At 54.1% G+C, this 15,872-nt stretch overlaps 1 long non-coding RNA gene across 2 annotated transcripts; it reads left to right on the forward strand.

The window, feature by feature from the left end:
• The first annotated feature begins 88 nt into the window (after positions 1–88).
• LOC308505170 lies at positions 89–5,729 on the forward strand. 2 transcript variants are annotated; one of them, XR_013994472.1, is made up of 5 exons: positions 89–3,278; positions 3,419–3,484; positions 3,858–3,908; positions 4,331–4,463; positions 4,556–5,729. It is a non-coding gene; the product is annotated as an uncharacterized lncRNA (long non-coding RNA). The 2 variants fall into 2 exon arrangements; XR_013994471.1 differs by having other exon boundaries at positions 4,331–5,729.
• Positions 5,730–15,872: the final 10,143 nt, after the last annotated feature.

The following is a 15,872-nucleotide window of genomic DNA, read 5'->3' on the forward strand; positions in this document are numbered from 1 at the left end:
GCGCGCGCTGGCGGGGAGGAGCGCGCACGGGCCCGCGGGGAGCGCGCGCCGGAGGCCCTGCGCGCGCCGTCGTCGGGGGCCGCGGGGAGAGGCCCCGGGAGCTGTCCCTGGTGCTGACGACTCGGCCGCCCGCCTGGGGACGCCCCGCCGCACCGGGCCCCGCGGGGCTCCGCTTGCTCTTTGCCTGCTTCCCCGCAGCTCCCAATTCCCCAGCGTTGGGATGTGGAGCCCGGCTGAAGCTGCGGCTGCTTGTCCACAGAGCGACCTTGGGGCAAGTCCCTCACTCAGAGGAGGTTCTGGTGCTCACCTCCAAAATGGGCCGTAGCAGAGCCTGTCAGGTTGGGCTGCGAATGAAAGTCAACGACACCCAGGAGCCTGGCATACAAGGAGTGCTTACTAACTGCTCGCCTCTACCGTCATTCGCCTCCATTCTCTTCGTTTGCAACCACAGAGCAAGTAGACAAAGGGCAGTGCTTGTTCTGCTCTGGGCTGGGGGGGTTTAGGGCATGGCAGCTGCCTTGGGCGTCTCTCAGGGCATCCATGGGGAAGGGAGCACACTGCTTCCTTGGGACCCCAAAGCGCAGAGTTAAGACTGGACGTTAAAGCGAGGCAGATTCGCGCTGGGTACCAGGGAGAAGTGTTTAACGTAAGCTCCTTCCACCTGAAAGGAGTGACCCGGGATGCAGTGAGAGATCCCTGTCTCTGCAGAAACTCAAGAGCAGGCTGCAGCCACAGGGACCCTGACCTGAGGGAGGTCTTGGATTTACAAGGCTTTGAGCTAGAATATGCAAAGTACTAAGAACCGTGTCTGGTGCCTTGAAAGGGCTGATGAATGTTGGCTTTATTGACCCATAAGTTCTCTACAAGAAGCCAGATCATGGTAGGAAAAACCTTTTGCTTCACTCCCATTCTGGAGATGAGAATACTGAGGAAAGACAGAGGGGCTAAAGTGACCTGCTTGGAGTGCATTGCCACCTTACAGGTGGGCTGGAGACAGAAGGGTAAGAGCCACACCAAAGGGCCAAGACAGTGAGGGCTTACAAGCCAAACACAGAGACGCTAAGTGTCCAGCCAGCTGCCTCCCCGTGCTGGATCTCCTAGCGAGGGTCAATGCCTAGTTCCCCAGAGTTATTCAAGTCATTTTGACCCTGACAAGTGCCTCATTCCTCATAACTAATGGCAAGAGCTGGTGCCTGCCTTCGTGTGTATCTCTGTCCCTTCCAAGCAGCATAATTAAACATCACCTGCCTCATTTCCCAAGGGACCAGTGACTGTGCTTGATTCATTAACTGTGTGCAGTCCCTGCTTCCACCAGGCACTTATCTCATGATAAGCATCATTCATTATGTGCTTAATATGTTCCAGACACAAGGCTGAACCTGTTGCCTTCATTGTCTCATTGAGTCCGCTCAGCAATGGATGAGACAGGTACTATTGTTATTGGAGTTTTGCAGGGGAAGATGGAGGCTTAAGAGCAGCAGGCCAGAGTTGGGTTGGACTGACTCCCAAACCTGAGCTCCTAACACCCTCCTTCCATCCAGATTTTCCACGTTCTCCCCAAGCTAGGAAAAAGGATGAAAACATTAATAGAAATTCCATATAAGGAGAGAGAGAGAGAGAGAGAGAGAGAGAGAGAGAGAGAGAGAGAGAGAGAGAGAGAGAAAGTGAAAGCCAGGAGAGATGCAAGCCAGCCAATCAGACCCTAGTAGTCAGCACAGAAATCATTTAAATCAACATTTTCAGTCAAAATCCCCATTGTGACAACTGAGCAACTTTTTTTTTTTTTTAAATTTCAGGATTGCTTAGATCCTGGCAAATGTGTGCCAAGAATTTTAAAAGGAGCATCATTGCCAAACCCTCTTTACCAACCAGTTTCAATGCCCTTCCAGTTCTTCCGCTGTCTGCTTCTCACTCGCGCACTGTGGAATTTTGCAGCCGTGGGTCTGGGCAGTTGAAGACCCCCTGAAATACGGGGTTTCTTTCCCGTGCTGTGCAGGGAGGTAGGCTCCTGGCACTAATGATGATGCCATCTGAGCCCATTGCATTGAAACTGGGACTGAATATCCCCCCAGCATGCAAGGTAGATGTTTTTCTTACCTTCCTTTTACCTTCTCTTTACCTTCCTTTTGTGGAGGGGTGAAGTGGCTTATCCTTGGGCCACACAGCCAGCAAGGGGGTGGCTGCACTGAACGGATTTTATTTGGTTAACGGTGCCTAGTGGTCACTACCAAAATCATTCTTTGTGTCAGCAGGAATGGTTTTAAGCAAAAACTCCACTTCCAAAAATAAAAATAAGAGGAAAATGAGGAGTCACTGGACTGACTTTATAGAAACAACTGACCATCAGGTTTCCTTAAATAGCAAGTTCCCATGGTGCGTGCAAAAAAAGATTCAAGTTACACGCAGTTCTTCAGGGTGGCCAAAAACGGGCCTGTGGGCGGGAGGACGGCTCCACGCCTCCCCACGCATGCCTTCCGTCACAGTGTGCTTTTCAGTCGCCTGGTCACTGCAGTCTGCAGGGACTACTGTGTCCCCATCGCAGCACCCCGCCACAACACAGGGTGTCATGGATAGAACTCAAATCCAACAGATGGCCAGGTTGGTTGAAAAACCCCAGCACGTTGGAACATGTGTGGCAGTTTACAAGGGTTGGCTTTTCACTCAGGGCGAATGAGGCATTAGTAAGACCAGCTAATGCTATGAAGACAGGACCTTGATGTCCATATGTTCCTTGGGGGCAGGTGTGGGTAGCCTGCAGGGGAGGCACCGAGGCTTGACCAGTGTCTGCTTCTCTCTAGGGCTCTGCAACTAGATGTGCTCCCTACACACACTCTGATGTATAGGAAAAGTAATATTAGGGATGATGGGACCACGACTGTCACAGCCACACCCCACACAGTCACATACACACTCAGGTGGAGGGAACCAGGATCTCAGGAGCAAAGGCTGTGGACCCAGTGGCTGTTTCTCCCCTGAGTCTCGTCCTGCAGAGAGGCAGGGGAGCTCAGTGTTTGAGGAGCCGCTTCTGCCAGGGTGTGAGAAGAAAGGCCGCGAGCCTTTCCAATTCTTTTTCTGGGAACTCTCAGGAGGGGTGGAGTTCCCCATCTTCAGACGTGTCCAAGCAGCGCTGGCCATTCACTCACAGCAGAGACGAGCTGGCCCGGGGACCTTCCAGTCTTGGACGTCCATGAGATCTCAGAAGAGCAGCTGATGGCCGGTCAGAGTGGGACCCCTGCCCCCTGTTTCAGCTGCAGGTGGAGCTCAGGGCGCCAAACGATGTGAGTCTTCCAAGTTCTTCTTTCCCCAAATTGGCACTGGGCCACCGCTGGTTCCACTGGCACCTGCTTATGGGAACTGCCCATGCCTTCAGGCAATTAATAAATTAACTTTTGTTATTTCAATTGTTTCCTTTTCCCAGTCTGCACTCCTGAGAGGTTCTGCTGTTGACTGACTGGGCCCCATGGACGTCAAATAATTCATCCAGGTCAAGCTCATTTAGAAAGTAGATGAATTATTATTGTTGTTTTCTAATATTGCAAGACGAGCAGAATGTCTCACATCCTAGATCAAGGGCTTTTGGATTGGGTGTCTGTTGGACGTGACCAGGAGAGTAACAAGGCATGGAGGTGTGCGAGAGAGCGAGAGCGAGAGGATTGGACAACCGCCTCCCTCCCCGCAAGGGAACGGGAGTGGGGGTCCATGCCTATGAGTGTTCAGGCGCACACGTGGTGCGTGAGGTGTTTCCATTGCCCTGGTTTGAAAAGACAGCCTCGTCTGCTGGAACAGAAATCACTGGTGGTTTTTAATTACTGCAACATCTTAAAACGTCGTGACAGCTTGATACGTTCATTCTTTAGGACTTTTCCAGGATGCTGGAGGAGGAGATGGCGCCAAGTGAGGAGCTCAGGGTCAGTTAAGGGTCCCTCAGGGCTTCTGTGAGTCCTGCCAGGGTGGCGGAGAGGGAGGGGGCGGCTACAGATCCCTTTCCGGGATTTGTTTCTCCGGAGAAGCGTTCACAAAGCACTCATGATCTGACCTTCACTCTCCCAGCCAAGCCACTTCCCACAGCTTGAGCAAATTCAGGCCATTCATTCATTCATTCATTCATTCACACGCCATGCACTCTGGGTACAGAGACAAAGGCAAAAGCCCCTGTTACGTGGGAGCTCAGGGGCAGGTGGGGTTTCCATGCTTGATGATACAGGGTCCCCTGAATGGGTGGAGCTGGACCTGAGCAGGAGTTGATATTTCTTGCCTGCTTACTACCATTAGGCTCTCTTGACAGCTGAGTGAAATGAGAAACGATTCTTTTACTGTACCCATTTTACAGTCAAGAAACTGAGACGAGGAGAAGGTGAATGGCGTGCCCGAGGCTACGCCATGGCCAGGACCCATCTGACTCCAAAGTCCACTCTGAGCATGCCCTATGCTGCTGCGTGGCCTTCAGTCCATTCTGCCAAAAAGTAGGGGATAAAAATAAGAGATTGCTTACTGGAGTATGGAAACCTAAAATTAAAACAATCTCTTCAAAGCCTGTCTGCTTCTATTAACCCAGGATGAAGCTGGAGTGCCCTTTGTGACTGACACTGGCAAACATCATGACAGGACAATAAGACGCTGTGCGAAGCTGGAACCCTCTCATTGCAACGGAGAAAGAGCAGTTCCTTCTCTCGGACAGTGTGCGAGGTGCCGTGTACAGCTCTGCCGCCCCAGGCCCCAGAGTATATGACCCTCTCTGGGGCACAAAGAAGGAAAACATGGACTTGGCCATCGTTCTCTTGTCAGAATCCATCACTGCCACCTGCGCTGCTGCCCTGGCAGATTTGGACTGGGGGTGAGGAGGAGGGAGGGTTTAGGAGAGAAAGAGAGGGACAGCGGGGTTCAAAAAACACTGGGGAAGCTGCAATGAGCATGGCAGACCAAGGATGGGGCCAGTTACAGATGGAAGGGTACAGGGTGCGGTGAGGGGATCCAAGGCTCCCTCCTGCCCTGGCCTTGCCCCTGCCTCCCCCACCCATCTGGATGGCCTGGGGCATCAGCTATGTATGGGTCTGTGCTCGGGCAAATAACTCCTGAGGGCCCGAGGCAGTCTCCACATAATAAAATGAGGAGATATGCATGGACACCGCAGCTGTTTGTTGAATGACTAGAGGAACTTGGTACGAGAAAGCATTTGCCAGAGGCTCACTGCTGGTCTTAGATTTTCAGCCACCCAGACTAGGTGTGGTCAGAAGCAAAGCTTCCTTCTACTCCTGACACTCCCCTCTGAGACCATGGGCCGCCATGACTCTTCCTGCTGGACTGATGAGGGAACTAAGGCAGTGAGGGGCAATGACTGGTCAGGAGGCAGAGTTGATGAGCCACTCTGGTGACTCCTGGCCCAGAGACCGTCCCCCACCACTGGGCTCCCCCAGCAGGAAGGGCAGAGCATGTTTGAACCCATCTACCCCGGGGCCAGGTGGACCACTCAAGAACCATAACTGGAGCCTCCCCCACCCCACACATGTCAGGACCTCTCACTCAGCCACAGATGCCAGCGAGCTCCTTGGCTGTCCCCTTCAACCACCAGGGTGGGGGGAGCCTCGGCTGTCAGTGCAGGCTGGTCCTACCACCCCCCCCAGGCCTCAGCCCAGCCACACCCCAGGAATGACCATTTCCATGCACAATGTTATGGTCCAAATCACCCTTTTTGGCTGTCACCATCTGACGAACTCCTATGCATTCTTCAAGACCCAGCTCGAATGTTGCAGCCTCCAGGATGTTGGGGGGTTCCAAGGTGTTTTCTGTGCTCACATAGCACTTTTATTTATAAAATTCTAATGTCACCTTTTCTGTCATTGTTTAACTCTATTTGAGCATGAGCACCTAAAGCCGAGGTGCCGGGTCAGACTGACTCATTTATTGAGCACCTACTGTGTGCTGGGGTGCAGGGGTGAATAGGTGAGGCCCAGCGTTGCTCTCTCAGAACTGATGCTCTAATGGATCTCCTGCCACCTCCGTGCCCACCCGGGGTCTGGCCCACATTCTGGGCTGGCCAAACAATGCCCCACGCCGCTCCAGGGCAGGGTGGTGGGAAGACAGGGGCTTGGAGGTGGACAGTGTGGCGCTCCCTCCAACCCAGCTCCTGCTTACTAGGTGGGCAGACACAAGCCCTTCACTGGGCCTCTCCAAGCCTCAGTTTCCCGGGTGCAGTTCCGAGCTGTGCAGATCTGCTTAGCTCATAGTGTCAGGGTGAGGTGACTCAGGCTTGCCCAGGCTCAGCTGGCCCCGACCCAGCCTGGGTGCTCCACGAGCAGCAGGAGCTGGAGGAAGAGGCTGTGGCTGCCTTGGAAACAAAGCCTGGGCTGGGCCCCAAGTCCCACCTCTCCCTCCCAGTGTTCTAGCCCGGGGCCTGGGTGCTGGTCTCTGGAGCCCAGCCCTGCCATCTTCATCCATCCTGAATGGATGGGTGGGTAGGGGACTGGTCCAGACAGCCTCCTTGCCTCTGAGGGAGCCTGGAGGAGAGCTGGCATTCCACCCTCAGCCCCCAGCCTGTGGCATGTGCCCACTTATCACCGCATGGACTCGGGGTACCCGTTCTGGGCCCGCCCAGCAGGTCTCCTCTCCTCCCCTGGGCTATGGAAAGTCCTTTGTGTTCTCAGTCTTTTCCTTGGCAACGCTCTGGCCCAGGAGAATGGGGGTGGGGAGCAGCTGGCACCCGAGGCTTTGGGGAGAACATCTGGAGGTGCATTAGCATGCTGCACTGAAATGGAGCGGCCATGCGCCTCCAAGCCAGGGCCAGCTGACACAGGGCTTCCAGCCCAGGCCGGTCTCTGTGCTGCAGAAGCCCAGCAGGAAAGGTGGCAGCGAGGAGAAGGGCCAGCCAGGGAGCCCGCCGTCCACGTACCCCCCCACCGCCGTCCTTGGTCTCATCACTGACCCACTGTCACCCCGAAATGGGGTTGGCACATTACAGAAGGGAGACAGCTCTCTCTGTTGGTGGTTCCTGTCCCCACTGCACCCTCCATGCCCCCTTCTCGAAGCCTGGGGTGCAGTATGGCTCCTGCATGGGGGAAGGAATGCACAGACCACTGTCCTTGTTACAAAACTACGATCACACAGGACACTGCTGCCCTTCCCGACGCTCGCTGGCCTCTCCCCCTGCATCGTTTTCATTTGCTTTTGCTCTGTCCTGTTTTGATGAGAAGCTCGGGTCAGCTAGACCAGCACAAAGCAAATGGAACAGTGGCCTGTGTATCACACAGGAGACTTGGCAGCTCTGAGACCCTGTCGGGTTTATGAGACAGATGTGCTCCCCTTGGAGGAGCTGGGAACAGGCCTCTGCTGCCACGAAGCCCTCCCTCCATTGTGGGCCCTCCCAGGGGGCTCCCACCCCGTGAGCTGGGGTCGGGGCTCAGGCCAGAGTGGGTCTTGCTTGGGCTGACTGTCAGTTCTCCCTCGTGAAACCTGGCACCAGGACCCCCACCCCTCCGGCCCCTTTTACGTGTGGTGGTGTGCAGCCTGTGAGAGTGGGCGAGAAAGCCATGTGTTAGAAGGGAATGGTGGCTGCTTCTCTACGGATGTCAGCACAGGCTCCTGTGCCTTCCAGTCTCCCACGAGTGTGGCCGAGGCGGTCCCCACCAGAGACAGGTGCAGGCTGAAGGCGAGAGCGGTAGACGTGTCTATACCCTGGGCCCCACTCTGTAGGACCAGTCAGGTGGAGGTGTATCTCTCCATCCACGTCCCAGCGCCTCTGACCCAGCTGTCTTCTCGTCCCTCCAGGCCTGCGAGTGGGAACCGCACCTGGTCCCTGCCTCTCACCTTGTGCTTACCTCACCTTGCCCACTTTGTTAAACGGCCCCTGAACATCGTAACCCAAGTGATCTGTCATTCTCCCTCTGGGACCCTGCCTGATGTACCTCCTTCCATCCACGCTGAGCAGGGACCATCTCCCAGCATCTTCACCAACACTGGGTGTCGTCAATCTGTGTTATTTCTTCTGATTTGTCAGTGGGAAACTCTCCTTGGTTGACTCTGCCTTTGCCTGCTCAGAAGCCTCTCCTACATCTGCTCATATCATGTGCCCATTTTTTCCATTTCTGAGCCTTTGTGCCTTCCTGTCGATCTGTAGATGCTCTGTACATATTTTGGATGTGAATCCTTCGTCTGTTTTATGGGTTACACGTGTGTCTTCCCAGCTTGGTGTCCATCTTCACCTTGCTTGGGGTCTGCCCTCGTGCTGAGGCTGACAGTTCTCATGCAGCACATCTGACAGTCTTTCCCTTCTGGGCTTCTGAGAGGAGGCTAAAAGGAGACAATATTTTTCTTACAATTTGTGCAGTTTTGATTTTTATGTTTAGTTTTTGACCCATCTAGGATTTTTGTCGGTATCAGCTAGAGGCCTACTTCTTTTTTTCTTTCTGTTTTATGCATGAATATCCAGTTGTCACCCATTCATTCCCTATTGAGGTGGAAATCGCATTCAATCATGAATCAATTTCCATATGCACAGGGCTCTTTCCAGACCTTTGCTGTCCTGTCTCTCTATTCGCCCATCCCTACCCAGGCATGTGACAGACACAACTTTTACAGCAGTTATCTGGAAGGGCGAAATGCCTGTCAGTGTTCTTTTGTCTTGCTGTCAAAATTTTCTTGAGTTTTTTCCTCATCTGAATGATCTGTATAATCAGCGTATGAGGCTGTGAACCCTTTGGGGGCTTTAATTCAGATTGATTTGAATTATAGAGTCCTTTGGAGAAACAACATCCTGGGAAGTAGAGCAGACTGCCCTTGGGTTCAAATCCCAGCTCTGCCAGTCCCTAGCTATGTCCCCTTGGACAAGTTGCTTGCCTTCTCTGTGCCTCAGCTTCTTCACCTGTAAAATGGGCCAATTATTATTGCTCATAGGATTACTACTGCCCATAGGATTGGAGTAAAAACATGAATGAGCTAATATATGTAAAGCACCTATTAAAGATATGTAAAGCACACGAATATTTGCAATATCATCCTCTGTATTTTTCTTATGTTTGAAATATTCCATAATACAAAGATGACATTAGATCCCATTCCTGATAACAAAATTACCTAGACTTCACTTTGTGTTCTACTAGATTTTTATCTCCCCATCATTTCTTCTGTCCCCTGTCCTCTTCTTTCTTGGGGTAAGATTTTTGTTTTGTTGGAATACACCCTTGGGTAACTCTTTCAGAAAGGGGGTGGTGCTAAAATTTCTGAGTCCTTGCAGGTTAGAGTGTTCTTATTTTGCTCTCAACCCAGAATGCTCGGTCTGGGATGGTAGATTTATAACATCTTCTTTCAGAATTTGGAAGAAGAGATCCATGTCTCCTGTCATTTTGTGTCATTATTAGGAAACCTGCCATCGATCTAGTTCATATTCCGCCCCTAGTAACCTGTCTCTCTCTCGTCCTTACTCCTTTTCACTCTTTTGCTTTCAGGTTCTTGCTCTCTCATTCTCCCTTGCTCTCCCTGGAAGCCCCTTTACTCTTTCTGGTGATCTGGAAACATGCCACCACGTATTTGGAGTGGGCTGTGGTGACTTGCTCTGCTCGGCACTTGATAAGTGAGGTCTTTGAGGCTGAAGGTGGTGTCTTTCTGTGGCTCTGTGATATTTGGCCATTTTCTTCCCTCCTGCCTGTCTCCTGTACTTTGCAAAAATCCATCAGATGGCTGTGGGCATTTGGGGCTACCCGCAAACCACCCCCTCTTCCCTCGTATTTCCCATCACTTTGCCCTTTAAGACAAATTCTTCGAGCAGCGCCTGGCCTGGTCTTCCAGCTCACTCCTTTGCTCCTCAGATGTGTCCTTTTGGCTTTTCAGCCCTTCTATTTTAAATTCCCAAGCTCTCTAATTAGTTCTTTTATGTAAAAGCCCATTCTTGCCTCGTGAACATGATAACCCCTCTTATCTTTATAAAGATAGTAATTATACTTATTTTAAAGTCTCCCTCTGTTGATTCAATCAATGCCGCGTCCCTGGGTGTCGGAGCTTCTGTTTGTGAGCTGATGGCTCTCTGCTATGGGGTTGCTCTCCTTCCCGTGCTTGCTCACGTGGGCAGCGTGTCTGTTTCCTATTACAGTCCCTGTTCACTAAAGGTCCCTGCCGCTCTGCGTCTGTTTCTGAGCCTCTGAAGGAAGATGAGGAGGTCCGTGCATGCAGAAGAGGTGGCGGAAAATTGTTCCCTTAACTTGGGGGTCCCGATCTTTCATCGATGTCAGAGTTCCCTGGTCACTGTCCTGCGTGGTGACCACTCTCGGCTTTAATCTGGAAGCTCGAGGGCTTCCTTTGCCCAACACGGCAGGAAAGGAGTGAACGGTCAGGTAGCTGGTTCTGATGCAATAGCCCAAGGGACCACCTGCCCACTGCCCACCAGCCCCTGCACCCTCGCTCGTGGCTCTGGATGTGGGGGCCTCGAGCTGCTTCTGCAGTCCTCTCTGAGAACCTTCTGAAATGTGGTCTCTAATTTTGTTTCTTTGCATTTTCTGTGCTTCCTCGAGGATGCTAATTCCCTGAAAAGACTGTTTCATTTTTTTAAACCAATTCTGTTATGAATTTCTTTTCTTAAAACATTTTTTTTCTGGTACTCGGTTAGATTTGGTGGTGGGGGTGTTGTCTGCTTGGTTTCCCATTTAACTGGAGCCTCAACATGTTACTAAACAGCCTTGAGGAGACCTGGACACCCCACGGGCCTTCTCCGGGGCAGGGGAGGCTTCCACAGGGCTGCGTACCGATTGAGCTCCAGGGACCAGGGCAGCAGAGTCCCTTCATGCTGGAGGATACTCTGCATGAGACTAAAGTTTGGACCTATGTGACATCCTGAGACCACACAGCAGAAAGTAATCAAAGTGCTGAAACCACAAAAGTAACCGATGATTTGCAGGGCCCTTCTCTGAGCTAGGGATGGATATACTCCCGCGTGGGGATGCCGGCGTACCTGGAGTTGCCCTTTGCCCCTCAAGGCGTCCTCCTGAAGCTTCTGTTTCTCCAAATGTGGGGAAGATCATTGGTTTGGGTTAGAAAGACTCCGCTCCATGCCGAGACAGAGAGGACCGCAGACACGGTGTGTGGGGGGCACCATGTCAGTGGACTAGACAGGAGACTAGCCCAAGGGACACCACGAGACGTGCTGCTCTACACGCCCCTGGAGTGGGCCTGGACCCCGCAGCACTGACCACACAGTGCCCTCAGCGTCCCACCACGCAGACCTGAATGAAACAGACCAGGGATGAAGCAGGCCTTTGGCCGTGAACCTCAGAACAAAGCCAGCCCTACCAAGACACCCTGTCCCTCTAGATATTGACTAAGTGCCACATAGAACGATGTCCCCATCCAGTCCCACCCCAGCTCACGCCACCACCTCCTCACCTCCTACGTGTGGCAGACGGTCTCTGTCCCGGTCGGTTTAATTCGCTTTTTCCCCAGTGTGTTATTGGGCAAGTCTGTCCATAACTTGATCAGCGGGGGGGACAATTGGATCAGGGCGTACAGATCACTGCCCCCTTCTTACCGTGTGAATGTCAGAGGCCCCCGGGCGTGGAGACCTGCTCGTTTCCCAAGTCTCATCTTTGCAAAGCAGATGGCGAGCCCTGAGCCTGATTGGATTTGTGGATGTGGATGTGATGCCTCTGATTACAGCTGGAGGGCAGCTGCCTGGTCCAATAGTGAATCTGGCCCGTCAACAAGGTGGAAACCTACTCGCCTGTAAGAAACGATTTGTGCTGCGGAGGCAGTCTTGTCCTCGGTGGGGGATGAATGACCAGTGGCCGAATGCTCTCCTTGATGAAGGCCTTCAAACCTTGGATGTGACTTCAGGCAGGAAGCCCAAGTGCCTTTGGCTCCACAGTCCACTTCCAGGGGCTTATTCCAAAGAATCCTGGGCACAAGTGGGCAAGGACAGACGTGCACGGACATTCATTGCACCACTGTCCCTACGAGTTGAAATTAAGAAGCAAACAATCCAAGCATTTACCAACAGGGAGCAGGTTAATAAGTTAGAGTACAGTCATGCAACTTTATCCAAGGAGCGAGGTAGAGCTGGGTGACAATCAGTACACGTCCAAAACAGTGTGGAGAGGCCAGTGGGGAAGCAGTGTCCAGTGCACCATGGGAAACAGTCACGGTTCCTGGAGAAATCAAACACAGAAGTACCATAGGATCTAGCAGTTCCGCGTCTGGGAGCAACCCAAGAAAATTGAAAACAAGGACTTCAGCAGATATCTGTGCTCCCGGGTTCACAGCAGGATATTCACACCAGCAAACACCCATCAACAGATGGATGGATACACCGAACGGGGTCCCTCCACACAGTGGAGCGTCACAGCCCTGAAAGGAAGGAGGTCCTGACACCCGCTACCACGTGGACGGACCCTGAGGACACTGTGCTCAGTGAAATGAGCCCGTCCCAGAAGGACAAACCCTGCAGGACCCCTCACAGGAGGGCCCCAGAGGAGTCAGATTCAGAGACAGGAAGTAGATGTTGGGGGGGTTGAGCTGGGGTGGGTGGGAGTGAGTGTTTAATGGGGACAGAGTGTCAGTTTGAAAAGATGAGAAAATCCTGGAGATGATGGAGGGGGTGGCCACACGACAATGGAAATGCACCTAATGTCACTGAGCTGTACACTTAAAAATGGTTAGTTTGGTAAATTGTGTTATGCAATAAACATAATGAACTAATAAATGATAAATCATGAACAAAATTTAAAAATATTTTAAATACTGAACAGAAATTCTGAAAGACCATGCACTGAGCTCTTAATAGTGGTTGTTTTTTGAGGATGGGATTCTGGGGACTTCCATTTTCCATGTCACACGTTTCGAGCATGTTCTCATTTTAATAGTAATACCAGCCAGGCAGCCCTGAGGAGCCCCGCCTGAGTGGGGGCGCTGCCCCAAACCCCCAGCCCCACCTGGGAGGGTGGTTCTCTCTCCCCCTGCGAGATGAGGGAACATGGCACAGAGAGGGCAAGGAATGTGCCCCTGGTCTTTCCGCCTCTGTCACTCTCACAGGGGACGAGCCACGAGCTGCTGGTGACAATGATCTAAATGTCAGGGGACAGCGCTCCGCGGGACCTCAGATGGCATTCGGCACCGAGGTTGGGAGGGAGCCGCGCTGGCCAGCCAGGCGCTGCCTTGGGGCATCTGTGGGGTCTGTTCTCCAAATCTACCCTGCCCCAAAGCGGGCATGGGGGCTGCTCCAACCTGGGGCTCCAGTCACCTTCTCTTGGCTGCAGCTTAAGGAGTGGGGACAAGTCACAGGATCCTGGGCTGGGTGGCACCAGCCTGGTCAATGAGGCTCGGCAGCTGCTGGCAACAGTTGTCGGTATCCCGTGAAGTATGGCCGCCCCGAGCTTTAGGGGCGTGGGGCAGTGTGGCCCCGGAGCTGGAGCGGGGGTCTGGGGGCTGCTCTTCAGAGGATCAGCTCAGCCAGGAAGCCGCATCGACCGCTGCTTGCGGTTCGCGTGCTCCGAGGCCACCATGTGGGAGGGCAGGGCAGGCCTCCTCTCCCACTCCTCTCCTCCAGGCTCACCCCAGACTCGCCCCTCCAGGTTTACCACCCACTGCGCATGTGGCCTTGTCTGTGGCTGAGACTCTCGAGGTCCTCACCTGGGAGATGGTGCTGGTTGTGGCCTCCGAGAGGACTATGAGTGGGGGGCCAAGTGGCCAGATGCTGGGGAGCACCCGCGTGTGCTTCGTCACATCAGAGCCAGGCGGGCGGGACCTGCGCAGAGGGGTCTTGCTGGACTCAGGGCCACGACCACCTCAGCGTGACAGCTGTCATCTGACTGGACTGGCCGACTCTGGGCCAACAGTGGGTGGACTGATTTCTGGGTGACATGCGTGCTGTCCTGTGAGCCGCCTGGGCTTCTCGCCTCGTCTGAGTTTGGGCCCCAAGAAGAGGTGGCTCTAGCTGCCGGAGGGCAGGTCGGAGGCGAGAGGGACAGCCTTGTGTGCTGGAAGCAGTAGCTGGAGCGGACCACACGGGGCCAGGCCCCCTGCTGATGTCCCAGCTGAGTCTACGGAGGACAGAACCAGTCACTGCGCGCTGACCACGATGGGCACGGCTCCCATCCTACAGATGGGGAAAGTGAGGCACGGAGCTCCAGGCCTCTCTGGGGTGGTGTGTAGTCTGGGGCTACTGCCTGACGACCGGCCACTTTTCTGGCAAAGCTAAAGACACAAAAATTGAGCAATGGCACCCCAAACCCGGGAAAGAGGACGTTTCCTCATCCTTACAGAGGAAACAAAGCACGACTGAGAGCACGCTTCTTTGTAAGGTTCCTTGGACCTGAGCCCGTGGGTGTGTGGGTGTGTACACATGTGTTCTGTGTGTACGGGATGTGGCTGGAGGGTAGGTCTTTTGAATTCCGTCCTCCCTCCATCCCCCTTCACTGACCCCATCCTACAGAAGGGACTGAGGCCATGCCCAGGCCCCTGCGGTCAGTGACAATGGGGGCCTCACAGCCAGGCTGCTGTGCATCATGCCGGTGGCCTGGCCACCCGAGGAGCTGACTGGGTGCTCCAACATCCACCTTGGGTCCCGAGTCTGCTGAGGTGTGTTCTCACGAGTTGCCACTCCTGGGCCCACGATGCCAGCCTCTCCTGGGCTCAACATCCTCTCGTCCTTGGCACACAGCTCCGAGGCCAGTGTGGGCCCTGGCCCTACAGCCAGTCAGGGAGCCATTCGGGGAGGAGCTGAGCTGCCCAGGGCGCCCTGGGCTCCTGTGTGCCCCGGCCTCGTGCAGTAGCCACCCCGTCGGTGCCCTGGGCCTTGGGTGTGTCTGTCTAATCTCAGGGCCACCTGCACTGATGAGCAGACACTGGAGGGAGTGGGTGCAGCCTCGTCCTTGGGAGAACCTGCTCTGGGTGAGGAGACTACCAGGGAGGGTGTGTTTCTTAAACCTTCCTGTCACAACCAGCCATGCTCAGGACAAGGGAGGATGTGAGGGAAGTGCCCTGGGCTCCCCAGGAAGACATGTCACCCCGGAGGTGGGCCTCCATCTCTCAGTAGCCCCCAGTCAGTCCCTCACAGTCCATTTTCCTGCTTCCATCAGGTGAATGCTGGATTTTTCCTGCCACAAGGAGTACCCTAGATAGAGCGGGCACAGCGGCCGCTGCCCTGCGGTCACTGGGGAGCGCTCTGGCTTAGGTCACCGACCAGGCTTCAGCACCCCCCACCTGCTCCAGTCCGGGGGGTGGGGAGTCAGTGGAGCTGGCCTCACGTGGCGAAAGCGGCGGGGGATGACAGTGTGCGAAGGATGACAGCTCCAGCGAGATGCGGAAAAGCAAAGGGCTTATTAAAACGCTGAAATTGGTTCCAAATGAGGTCAGCCGTCGAAGTGCCTTGGAGGAGAGCCAGGCACTGAGCCGTGAACAGTGTTTATTTCCTGACGGGGTGGTGATGACGCATCCGGGTACCACCCCTACCCTGCCTTTGAAGGGCAACTTGTACCAGAGCAGAGCTGGGGGGAGGGGGCCAGAGCACCCCCACCCCGAGGGCACACAAGGAGGGCTGGCTGGCTCAGCACTTGGAGTGTCCAGAGGGCGCCTGGGACAGGCAGGTGTCTCACCGGATGTGACCAGAGCAGGATAGCTGAGCGCTGCTTCCGTACCCCGGGTCAGATTGCTTGTTTTTAAAATCCATTAATGCACATTGTGCCGAGGCCATCGATTGGACTAAGACTCTCCCACCCGGCCGAGGGGCAGACTCCGTGGCTTTCCTTCCTGGTTGCAGTTTTCACCCGAGCGTCCCGTCCTCCTGACTCCAGTGGAATTTCCCTGACCTTGACCACCTCCGAGAGCAGCACCCCATGCTCCCCAGAAAAGAGCCCCCTTGATCACAGGCATGTGCTTGACCTCTCTGAGGCTTCACCTCC

Source organism: Rhinolophus hipposideros, assembly GCF_964194185.1.
Source record: "Rhinolophus hipposideros genome assembly, chromosome: 11".
NCBI classification, from domain to species: Eukaryota; Metazoa; Chordata; class Mammalia; order Chiroptera; family Rhinolophidae; genus Rhinolophus; species Rhinolophus hipposideros.